Raw genomic sequence first — 12523 nt, forward strand, 5'->3', positions numbered from 1 at the left:
AGGTATGTGAATAAAGTTCTCATAGGGCTGGAAGCCTATAGTGCAGCCTATCTAGATGATATTGCGGTCTTTAACTCCACCTGGGAGGATCACCTTGTCCACCTCAGGAATGTTTTGGAGGCCCTACAAAAGGCAGGCACCACCACCAAGGCCACCATGTGCCAAATAGGGCAGCGCAAGGTTATATACTTGGGTCACCTGGTAGGTGGAGGTCAAGTTCAGCCATTGGAGAGCAAAATCCAGACCATCATGAACTGGGTTGCTCCCACTACCCAGACTCTGGTCAGAGCTTTCTTGAGCCTGACTGGGTACTACGGGAGATTTGTTAAGGGATGTGGGTCCATTGTGACTCCCCTTAATGATCTCAACTCCAAGAAAATGCCTAAAAACGTTCAGTGGACATTTAACTGTAAAAAGGCATTTATTGTCCTGAAGCAGGCCATGCGCAATTCTCCCATTCTACAAAGTCCTCACTATTCTTAAAACTTCATTGTTGAGACAGATGCATCTGAAATATGTTATGTTATGTTATAACCCATTTGTAAAGCGCACGTAGACCAAGGTGTCATGGCGCTGAAATAGGGATAGGAGCTGTTTTGTCACAGCTACATGTAGAGGGCCAGGACCAACCAGTAGCTTTTATCAGCAGACGGTTGACCCCCATGGAGAAACTTTGGCCATCTATAGAGAGGGAGGCCTTGCTGTGGTCTGGGACTTGAGGAAGGTGAGGCTATACCTGTTTGGTACTCACTTCCTTGTTAAGGCTGACCATAAGCTCCTCTAATGGCTTAAATAAATGAAGGGTAAAAATCCCAAACTTTTGAGGTAGTCCATTTCCCTCCAGGGGATTGACTTTTCAGTGAAACATAGGCTTGGGAGTAGATATTTCCACTTAGAAAATGAAGACTCAACTTGGCAAGGTTAGTCTCATCTCCTTACATTTGGGGGGATTGTGCAGGAAAGTAGGATCTGATTTCATGGTCACCACCACTTTTTGCTGGTGCCATTATGGTTTACTGACTAGTCTGACTAGGATCCTGCTACCATGACCCCAGTCTTTGCTTCTCCCCTAAGTTGGACATGGCGAGTACTTAAGTAAACTCCAGATTGGCTACTGGGCCCCTTGTAAGTCCCTAGTATATGTTCTAAGGTACCCAGGGCATGGGTACACCAGGAGCCTCCAATTTGCTGAAGCATGTATTATGCCACCCATGAAAGACCACTCAAATTGTAACTATTAGCCTGCCAATGCAGCCTGTGTAAGCTGGTGCTAGCTCCACTTAAGACAGATATTTTTCCATATATCTGAGGTCACTGCACTTAAAACCTGTGTCTCCCCTAAGGCAGGCCTTTCAATTCTGAAGGCAGGGTGCTCTATTCTAAGTGTGAGGGTGCCCCTGCCTGAGCAGGACACCCCTACAACCTCCGGAGTCCATTTTCCTGGGTTGTAAGTGCATCAGCCATTTCAATTTATCGAGTGGCTATGGGTCATTACGCGATGGCCATCTCTAAACTGGCTGTAACGAACCCTGTAGTGTTTGGTGTCAAACATGTTTGAATCATACCTCCCACACCAGTGTGGGAGTTATGATTCAATGCACTGTAAAGCTCTGCTGGAAGGCCTTCAGCGCTCCCGGTACCAGTCTTCTAGACCTGGACAGCAAACAATGGTTACTGCTGACCAGAGCAGAGGAAGGTAGGACAATAGGTGTCTTGTTACAAGGAGGTGTGACCACATCTCAGACAGAACTTAGTGTATTGGGACAGGTTGGGGGGGCTTGCCAGCACCACTGAGACTGCTTGAAGGGCTCATTTGGTGCCCTCCTTGCATACTCCAGTTCAGGGAGCCATAGGCTCCCGCTATGGCCTGAAACTGGACAAAGGACATGGGACTATCCTCCCTACTGTCCAGTCCCTCCTTTGGGAGGGACCCCTGAATTATTCCAACCCTTTCCTTTAGCGTACTTAATGGCGTACCTGTGGTGGGGTCCCGAGATTTGTCGTGGGACAAGATTCAGATCCAACATCACTTCAACTTCGACCGTCTGAGCACTCTGGACACTGCTGGACTTTGCCCTTAAGAACCAAGACTGTAACTCTGAAGACTCCTGCTGCTCCTGGTCTTGTTGTCCTGCAAGTGTGCTGCAGCGTCTGTGCCTGCGCTCAATACAGGGCCGGACTGGGACCCGAAACCGGCCCTGGCAAACTGCTCTGCCAGCCCTGTGGGAGAGGCGGGGTGAGGCCGAGCTGTTTGCTTGGGACGGTTTCAGCTGATTTTGCTTCAGGGATATTGCTGGCCCTGGGTAACAAAAATGACCCCCAAGGGCCCAAAACTGGACCCACCCTGCCGTTCCACCGGACACTTTCACCTTCCTCGCCAGCGGCATCTTCTTGCAATTCTCCATTGTGTCCGTGCTCATTCCGCCAAGGCTGCGACCACTTCGTTAGCGTACGGAGACCCAATCCTGGACATCTGCCAGGCAGCAATGTGTGAGTCTCTACACACATTTGCCAAGCACCACTGCCTGGGCAGCCTGGTCCTTAGGGACAGTCCTTTTGCCCATTCGGTCCTGCAGTACTTTTTAGTTTGCAATAGTTTCACAGACCTACCTCCAGGGAAGTATTGCTTGGATATCTATTCTACGGTAAGGAACCCCTGGCTAAAAGATCTTTCAGATGAACAAGTTACTTACCTTTGGTAATGCCTTTTCTAGTGGAGACTTGCTGCAGAAATCTTTACCGACCCAACCGTTCTTCCTGCTCTGCAAATGGATTTATGATTTAAAGGCCGTTCCCCTTTAAGGGCACTAGTTTAACACACCTGTGGTCCGGACTCTTCGTGGCTCTACGCTCCTGGTGTGGAAAGACAAGAAATTAAACTGACATCTGTGTGCTCGGGTGGCGTCTGTATAGGCACCGTGCACGTCGCTTCCGGCAATGGATGATGCCACGTGGAGCTAAATGATTCCACCCACAGGCATGCAGGGGTACTGCTCCTGAAACATTTCCAGGTCTAATTTGATGCCTGTGGGTAATTCGAAGGTAAGGAACCTGCAGCTTGATAGTCTCTACCAGATAGTCCGTTACCGAAGGTATGTAACTTCTTTCTCCATCCATCACTTAATTCCTCAGTTTCTGAGGAAGCTGTATTAGGACCTTGCACAGGTAATCTTGATTGCACTAGTCTGGTTATGAAGACTGTGATACTCTGATCTTCTCTGTTGTTCCCTGTTACTTTGTCTTCTGCTCAGTGTGGACTTATTGTAATGGGAGGGACAAGTTTGACATCCAACTCTCTAGAACCTCCATCTTCATATATGCAGATTTAGCAGGGCCTCCGGAGGTCTTCTGTCTGCAGAGGTGGTCGACATAGTCTTGGCCGCAACTGGTTATTCTGGATATTGCTCACATTTTGTTTCTTCTCTAAGAACCAGAGTAGATCTAGGAACTTTGCAATAATTCTTTTGTAGCTGGCTTTGGTTCAGTCTCTGGGTTAGTTACCACCCTGACATGACGTCACTGGAACCATATCGTGCCAAGTCAGTACCCTAACTACAGTTCCCTTTTTCCCATGCACTTTGAGGCAGATGTCGAGCAGCTTTCCAGGGCACATTATTCAAACAAGCATTTACAATGCAATGGTTTCGCCTTTGGAAAAGTTAGAGCTATTGGCATTGTAAATGACAAAATTTGTATTTATGTGTTGGTTTTGAAAAAAGATAAATAAATGGCATTGTCATTTACATTGCCATTAGCTTAATCTCTCGCAAATGTGAGACCTATTGTACCCTACGGACGAGCTCAGCAGACAGCAATTAGTACCACACAAACACACCCAGAGCCACACACACACACCCAGAGCCAGCCACACACACACACACACACCCAGAGCCACACACACACACACACCCAGAGCCACACACACACACACCCAGAGCCACACACACACACCCAGAGCCACACACACCCACCCAGAGCCCAACACACACACCCAGAGCCCCACACACACACACACACCCAGAGCCCCACACACACACACACCCACACCCAGAGCCCCACACACACACACCCAGAGCCACACACACACCCAGAGCCACACACACACCCACACACACACACACACCCAGAGCCACACACACACCCAGAGCCACACACACACCCAGAGCCACACACACACCCAGAGCCACACACACACACACAGAGCCACACACACACACACAGAGCCACACACACACAGCCACACACACACAAAGCCACACACACACACAGAGCCACACACACCCACCCAGAGCCACACACACCCACCCATAGCCACACACACCCACCCAGAGCCACACACACCCACCCAGAGCCACACACACCCACCCAGAGCCACACACACCCACCCAGAGCCACACACACCTACCCAGAGCCACACACACCCACACACACACACTCAGGAGAGCAAGCACAGCGAGGGGGCAGGGAAGCAAGCACAGCGAGGGGGCAGGGAAGCAAGCACAGCGAGGGGGCAGGGAAGCAAACACAGCGAGGGGGCAGGGAACCAAACACAGCAAAGGGGCAGGGAACCAAACACAGCAAAGGGGCAGGGAAGCAATCACAGAGAGGGGGCAGGGAAGGAAGCACAGCGAGGGCGCAGGGAAGCAAGCACAGCGAGGGGGCAGGGAAGCAAGCACCGCGAGGGGGCAGGGAAGCAAGCACCGCGAGGGGACAGGGAAGCAAGCGCAGCGAGGGGGCAGGGAAGCAAGCACAGCCAGGTGGCAGGAAAGCAAGCACAGCCATGTTGCAGGGGAGCAAGCACAGCCAGAGGAAGGGGAACCAGGGGGCGGGGGAGCAAGCACAGCCAGGGAGCGGGGAAGCAAGCACAGCCAAGGGGTAGGGAAGCAAGCACAGCCAGGGGGCAGGGAAGCAAGCACAGCCAGGGGGCATGGAAGCAAGCACAGCCAGGGGGCAGGGAAGCAAGCACAGCCAGGGGGCAGGGAAGCAAGCACGGGCAGGGAAGCAAGCACAGCCAGGGGGCAGGGAAGCAAGCACAGCCAGGGGGCAGGGAAGCAAGCACAGCCAGGGGGCAGGGAAGCAAGCACAGCCAGGGGGCAGGGAAGCAAGCACAGCCAGGGGGCAGGGAAGCAAGCACAGCCAGGGGGCAGGGAAGCAAGCACAGCCAAGGGGCAGGGAAGCAAGCACAGCCAGGTGACAGGGAAGCAAGCACAGCCATGTTGCAGGGGAGCAAGCACAGCCAGGGGAAGGGGAACCAGGGGGCGGGGGAGCAAGCACAGCCAGGGAGCGGGGAAGCAAGCACAGCCAAGGGGCAGGGAAGCAAGCACAGCCAGGGGGCAGGGAAGCAAGCACAGCCAGTTAGAGCAAAAAGAAAAACACAAGCACCTTGAGGAGAGAGGCGACCTGCACTGACAGGAGCGTGCTGGCTGACCCAGAGTAGTCAGGTTCTCGGGCACACGGGTCTGTACTCTGTGTTCAATTACTTTTGAAAGTCCGGCGCACGTGAGACTGTGCAAAGGCGCCACCAGAGCGGTTCCATCGGGTTATTTTAAGAACAGCTAATTCCTTTACGACAACCCCCACACGGGCGCAGTCAGAAGCGGGCTGCGAGCTGCCTTTAGACTGACAAAGAGACCATACTGGAAAAATACGGTTTTAAAAACCTCAAATCCAGCGAGAACAAGCCCTGGTTAATGTTTCTAAGAAGTCCCGAGCTGAACTCTCCAATACTCATGTGACCGTGCCTCCTGTCGGCCTCGGACAACTACACAACCAAACGCAGAGTGACGGGAGCGATGTGGCCAAAACGAGCAGGCCCGGCAGGTAAACAAAGCAACACCCGCGCCTCAGCTTCAACATTTCCACATGTTCACTGTGCAGGCATATTTCACACTCACGCATGCATGCAGTTCATGACTGACTCAAAACATAATCTGACTGTACCACAGGAAGAGGATAGTGCTGATCGGACACTAAATTAACATTTTGTGTGGAGCAAAATGCCACACTCTGGGCGCCGCAAATAACAAATGTTGCCCCTACCTAATTTGCGATACTCAGAGGAAATATAACGTCTAATGCTGTTTTTTTTGTACATCATCTTTAAAATTAGTAGATCAAACGCCTAAAGGTAGCTATGGTGTCAACTGGTACAAGCACAAGCGTGACTACGGGTTAAAAATGCCCCCCAACAGACATTTGCCTCAGGCATATACCAAAAGTACACACAAATGCTCCGCCCCCAGATATTCCCCTAAAGTACACTGAATCTAGTACCAAAAATGCCAGTCTCATACAGGACGCACCGGCAAAAGGCGTGAGGATGGAAAAGCTCCCTTTCTCCCACACTCCCGTTAAAGCGACGTTGACACTTCATCTGTATCAGTAAAACATATGAATGAGCACTTCGGGGGCTGGTAGGGACTAAGGAGCGCTATGCAAACAATATTGAAAACACACATGTGCTAAGGATCTTCATTTGCTTGAGCACAACACACTTTTTTACCCATGAACTGCGCTTCCCAATGAGTGGGTCACAGCAAAACGAGGTGCAGACCAAGGCCTCGTGCAAGGGGACCCTTCTCAACATTAATGAGGCTTGCGGTCTACGCTGCTTCCGGTGCTCTTCTAATGGGTGGTCACGTGACATCAATCGCCCCATAAAACGCCTCAGTTTACTTTAAAAATGTAAGCACCCTTCACTTTGTTTGCATAACAAGCACCTCGTATTGTGGTGCAATTACACTCCTACCCAGCACAGAAATGCCCTTGACTCGGGTCGGGAAGTCAAACAGAGGTTACGTCCTTTAAACAGTCTGGTGAAGGCACAAGGAGAAAGTGCAAAAGGTTCAATTCAGGTGCTGGCACACGGACTCCCAGAATACCCTATTCAGCAGGTCCCGCCCAGAGGCAGTGCTCGCGGCATAGGCCAATGGCTGGCACACTGGAGGCAGCGCATTGGGCAGAGTGAGGCACACGAAGGTGCGCACATGGGCAAATAAAGGCCTTGCTCACAGGTGCACGATCTACTTACTATGAGGTGGGAAAACATGGCCCTAATAGTGCACCGCTCACCGTAAACCATCTGGTGCTGGTGAAGGCCTCATCAGACACCATGCTCGGAGTATACACCAGTTACACAGCTAGAACTCACGTGCCAACAGATTATTTTGGCTAACACGACAGAACCTGCCAGGGCAATGTTCTGGCAGATGATCATTTGGGGGCACCAATGCTTCCCAGGGCAACCAGTTCCCATCACACATTCTGAGCCACCGACACTGTCGGTGCTTTTTAAAGGACACCTACTCCTAAAGGGAGAGCAGTCATTCTCTCCACTGAAGTGTTTCACAATTTAAAGCACCACATAAAAAGATTGTAACACACCATACACCTGCCCACAGAGGGTACCCGTGCCCTGCTCAATAGATTAGTGCTGGGAAGCGGAGGGGAGTTCTCACCTTTTGCCACTGGCAACCGCCTCTCTGAAGGTGTGCGTCAGGAAGAAGCCCATGCTGGCATAGGCTGCGCCCTCACCCGCGGCTAGCAGAGGGCGCGCCTTGCCACTGTGATCAGTCCACTCTGCCGTGATGTGTATGTGGTTGAGGCCATTTTGGAAGCCAGCTGATGTTTCCTGGCACATAGGGCTGCCTCCACCGGGATCAGAGGGGACAGTGGTTTCGGGTGAGCTCTCCCCACCGGGCCCCCTCCTCGGCACTGACACGTTCTCCACTGAGGCCGAGCTGTAGCGCTTTGGGTTGTGCGCAAAGGAGGGCGACACTGGGGTCACTGTGGTGGTGGACGAGAAGGTCTCTGAGCTGTGCCGCCGCCGGCCGCTTTGCGGGTCCGCATGGATCACTTTAGCGCCACTATCGGGGTCCAGGGGCAGGGGTGGCGGGAAGGTGATCTCCGGGTCCAACAGGCTGAGGCGCTGGACGCCGGCGGTGGGGCTGGACAACAGAACAGCGGCCTCCGGCTTGGGACAGATGGGCTGCGGTGGTGTGGGGAAGCTCATCTCGGTGTAGTGATCGTCTTCCTGCTGCCTTCGCATGGCACCGAGGCTTGGAAAACAGAAGCGGGCGCCGCACCTTGATGCGCGGTGCGCGACGGAGCCGTTTTAAATGGTGACCTTTTCACAGTGGCACTGATGCAGCAACTAGGACAGGGAGCCAGCGAGTGAATATAAAGGCCTCAAGAAGGAGACTGGGGCGTAACTGTAGTCTGTAGACAAACAAAATTATTATATAGGCGACACTGGAACGTGTTGCTCATTGTTTCGTTCGCAACCCACCCCTGCAAAACCCATGTCCAAAATGGCCAAAACATCACGCAAAAAAAAAAAAGCACCGCCCACCGCCGCATGACGTAGCAAAAAGCCTTAAAATCGCCGGAACACCCACGGATCTGCTCCGGCATTGACGGACAGATCTCTGTTCCAATGGCTAGCCTCCATTTATGGAGCTAGCCAATGGAACAGAGGGGCGGGACTACACACATACACTGTACACAAAAGTTTTCACCTGCGCGAAACGCTGCTTGCTCAGCTTTCGACAGGCGAAACCTAAAAATGAATTTTTATTTTTTTGCAAGGCTACAGAGTATGTCAACACCTAAAAGTCAGGGTTCAAGCCCTGCAGCTCCTGACATAGATAAATGTCCATTTCTTTTTTTTATAAATCTTTTTTTATTAAACAGACTCGACAGCAGGTACAGTGCCACAAAGGTCAATAATTAGAGTACAGCGAAAGCAAGTATATGTATATATACAACAGGACAATACATTGGAAATCATGGGGAGGGGGGATCATCATTGTCCAGGTCACGGGGAGGAGTACAGATGTCACCACGGTATGTATTCCAGGGGGCCCATATCTTCGACCATTTCCGCAGACAGCCCCGGGCCTCATACACAGTTTTTTCCCTTAGCATGCACCAATCAAGATCTTTTTCTCAATCTGTAACCGTGGGTGCATGTGAGGCTCCCAAAGTTGTGCTATGTTCCTCTTGCCGATCATACAGCCGAGTGTGACCCTCTGTGCGGTGTGTGTGTTGAGGTCGTTTGGCTCTCAGATGTTAAGAAGGCACCTGGGCGCTTCTGGCTTAACTGCGACCCCCAATACTTTGCTCATAACTGCGTGGATTTTACGCCAATATTCCTGGATTGGTTCGCAGTGCCAAATAATATGTATAAATGTACCCATCTGAGTGCACCCTCGCCTACAAGACCCGTCTGTCAGCCCACCCATGTGTACCATTTGAGGACCAGTTATGTAAATTCTGTGCAGGATCTTTAATTGCACTAGGTGAAGCCGTGCCAGGAAGAAACCGCAGTCTGCCGTTTTCGTCGTCTAATTCAATTCCATCTCCAGTCCATTTCTCCCATAGTGACAGTAGGGGGTTATTCATATTGTTAATGAATTTTTGATAGGTAAGGGAGATTGCCTTCTCGGGTAAGTGACCATCTAATAGTCTGTCCTCTAGTGGGGAGCTATCTGATGGAGAGGGGTTGTCTTGCAACGCTGTCTGTAATGAGTGCCTGATCTGGAGGTACCGGAAACGTTCTGTATCCGACAGAGAATAGTGGTTTTTGAGAGCCTCGAAGGACTTCATGCCCTCTGTGTTCCAAAGGTCTCTGATGTGAGAGATACCAACCAGGTCCCACCTGTCGAGAGCCCTTAGAGTTTCCCAAGTCTCCTAACTTTTGAGAGTCCCAGAGGGGAGTGGCTAGGGTCAGTCTACTGCTCCAGCCAAGTGATCTTGTTGCAGAGTGCCATATTTTAACTGTGTGGTTGGTAGGGCCAGTACGTAGGTATCTATCAGGTTTGGAATATATTGCACGGGTGTAGGTCCCATTCGGAAGGAGCCAACGGTCCATATTGAACCCCAGATCGTCCGGGCGGCCATAGGTGAAATGGTTTATTGCCGTAAGGTGCGCCGCCAGTAATATTTTTTAATGTCGGGTAGCCCGATACCCCCATCGTACCAGCTGAGCGTACGTTTTTGGAAGGCAATACGCGGTTTCCCACCCCTTAGGAGGTCCCGCTGGAGCCCTTCAATCTCCTTAAAGCACGAGTTTGGGACAGGACCAACCGAGTTTTGTAGGGATTATAGGAAGCAGGGTAAAGACATCATTTTAAAAAGGGTCGCCTTGCCCAATAGAGAGAGCGGGAGTGTCCTCGACTTACTGATGTCACTTTTGAGTCGCTGCATGGGCGGAACATGGTTGCGGGCGTATCTGACCGACGGGTCGAGCAAAATGAATATGCCAAGGTATTTAAAGCCTTCCGTAACTATCGGTATGGGGCAGTCCCTTGGCAGAGGAGGAGTGGTCCCACAGAGGACAAATAGGAGAGATTTTTGCCGGTTGACTCGGAATCCAGAATATCTACTGAAAATGTCTAGGAGGCCGAAAACAGCAATCGGGGATCTCTTGGGGGATGTGAAGTACAGAAAGATATCATCAGCATATAGTGAAATACGGTCTTCCCAGTCTGCCGACCATCGCATCCCTCGATCATTACATCCATATGGATCCATGCTGCAAGGGGTTCGAGGGCCAAAGCGAACAATAAAAGGGAGAGGGGACATCCTTGGCGGGTCCCTCGCTAAGCACAAACGTATTGTCGTATCCTTTATGGGCCTATTTTGCATGTATGTTAAGTTAGCATGGCTTATTCAAGGTTTAAACGCCATTTTTCCCGTTTGATACTTTTGCGCACGACCCTGCTTAGCTGTTTTTGCTGACTTAGCTTGGATGAAGGTCTATACATGGGAAAAGGGTTGTTTTTCGACATCTCTAGACATACATCGTATCCCCAGTCTGTACAGTGAGTGCTAAGCCGCCAAGGTTATCATAACGTAAGCCTGTTTACTGGCTTGTCCGTGTAACACATTCTAGACGCAACAATTTGGCAGCTGCAAGCCGAAGTAGGATTCTGGAGCCTTTATCATAGCACACTTGCCAGAATTGCACACACTTGGAAGATTCCAGGTATGCAGAGGGACTAACCGATTCTGATGTAATTTACACTTACTGAGTGGACAGGTAAATAGGGTCCCCCTAAGATAACTCCAGAGACTTTCTATAGTTTTAGAATACATAGTTCCTAGATAGGGAGGGTGTTTTAAATAGGCGCTTTTATCACCTGTTTGCACTATCATTGTAACATGATTCCTCCTTTTGTATTTTATGGAATTGTAACCATGCTGTCCGTATTATTATTATCCATATATATGCTTATGTTGATTAAAATACTGTGCTTGAGATCACTTTGTTAAAATAAACATTTTAACCTTACCGTGTCTCTATTTTACTCCCGTTGTGGACTGGTATGAACGTATAACAAAAGTGTTCTCACTTCCCACCATTACTGAGATGGTTCTAAGTCGCATGTTCTAGGTTGTCTAATCATTGGTTTCTTTGCTATAGGACGAAGAGCTAATGTGACATTGATTGCTAGTCTGGTAGGGGATTTTGGGTACTGAGGTGAGTTCTAGCACACCCTAATTCACTGATGTCCCAAGTCTCTGTGCACAGTTCTGTGTTTGCGCAGAATCCCTGTTAAATGGCGCCGCCAACGAGTGTGGTCTTATTGTGAGACACTTGAGTAGTGCTTATATCAGTGTACGACCCCCTCACTGTCGATTCCTGTTGACGGTAGTGACGGATAAAAAACATACCTATATTTACATAGGTTGTTTCAAGCTTGTTCCTGCTCAAAGGTTTCTTCTTTGAATTACAACCCGGTTATACATTCTAGTATTGTCTTGTACTTCTCTATGGCTGCGGTTGATATCCCAGCTCACAGTCGTGTTGCTGTGCGTAATCATTTGCAGGAATACCTCGTCTCTCTTGAGGGACAGGCGGTAATTTTTGTGGTCTCTGCTGACGTGGCATACCCATTTGAGTTGTATTACTCATGGGTCACATTTCCTGCGGTGGATGCTCTTTCTGGTGTTTATCACTCGTATACCCCCGCTGATGCTCCTGCAGTGTACGTTCCATATCGGACGGTAGAAATTCCAATATCTGTTTGGCAGCATGCCGTTTGGTTTAATGGCGCCCTCCCCCATGTTACAGCGGTCAGACAAGAATCGTTGTCCATTCCAGGCGCTACTTGGCCTGTGTTGGCTGCTTACACACCGCATCCCCAGGAGGGTGCTTTGACAGCCATTCAATTGCGACCCCTATATGCTTCTTTGGTAGCAGTTATCAGGGGTCTGATTCACTACATTTCACGCAACCTCTCGGGTAGGACCCCGGCTGGTGTAGCACATCCAGTTGGCGGTGGCGGACTCAAACGTAGTCCCGTCATGGTTAATGCGGTCAAGGGCAAGCGTCCCCAGGATAAGGAAGAAATGCCATTTTAGCTTGCCGAGAAATTTGACCAACTGGAAGCAGTGTTCCCAAATACTAGTCCTGTTGAGAAACACAGGATTCAAACCATGAGTTTGCAGAAAGACTTAGTGCCTGACGTAACTGAGTGTACTACTTGAGGGGTGATTTTTGCAGCAGTCTACACTCTCT

Source organism: Lissotriton helveticus, chromosome 10 (genome assembly GCF_964261635.1).
Source record: "Lissotriton helveticus chromosome 10, aLisHel1.1, whole genome shotgun sequence".
Lineage (NCBI taxonomy): Eukaryota > Metazoa > Chordata > Amphibia > Caudata > Salamandridae > Lissotriton > Lissotriton helveticus.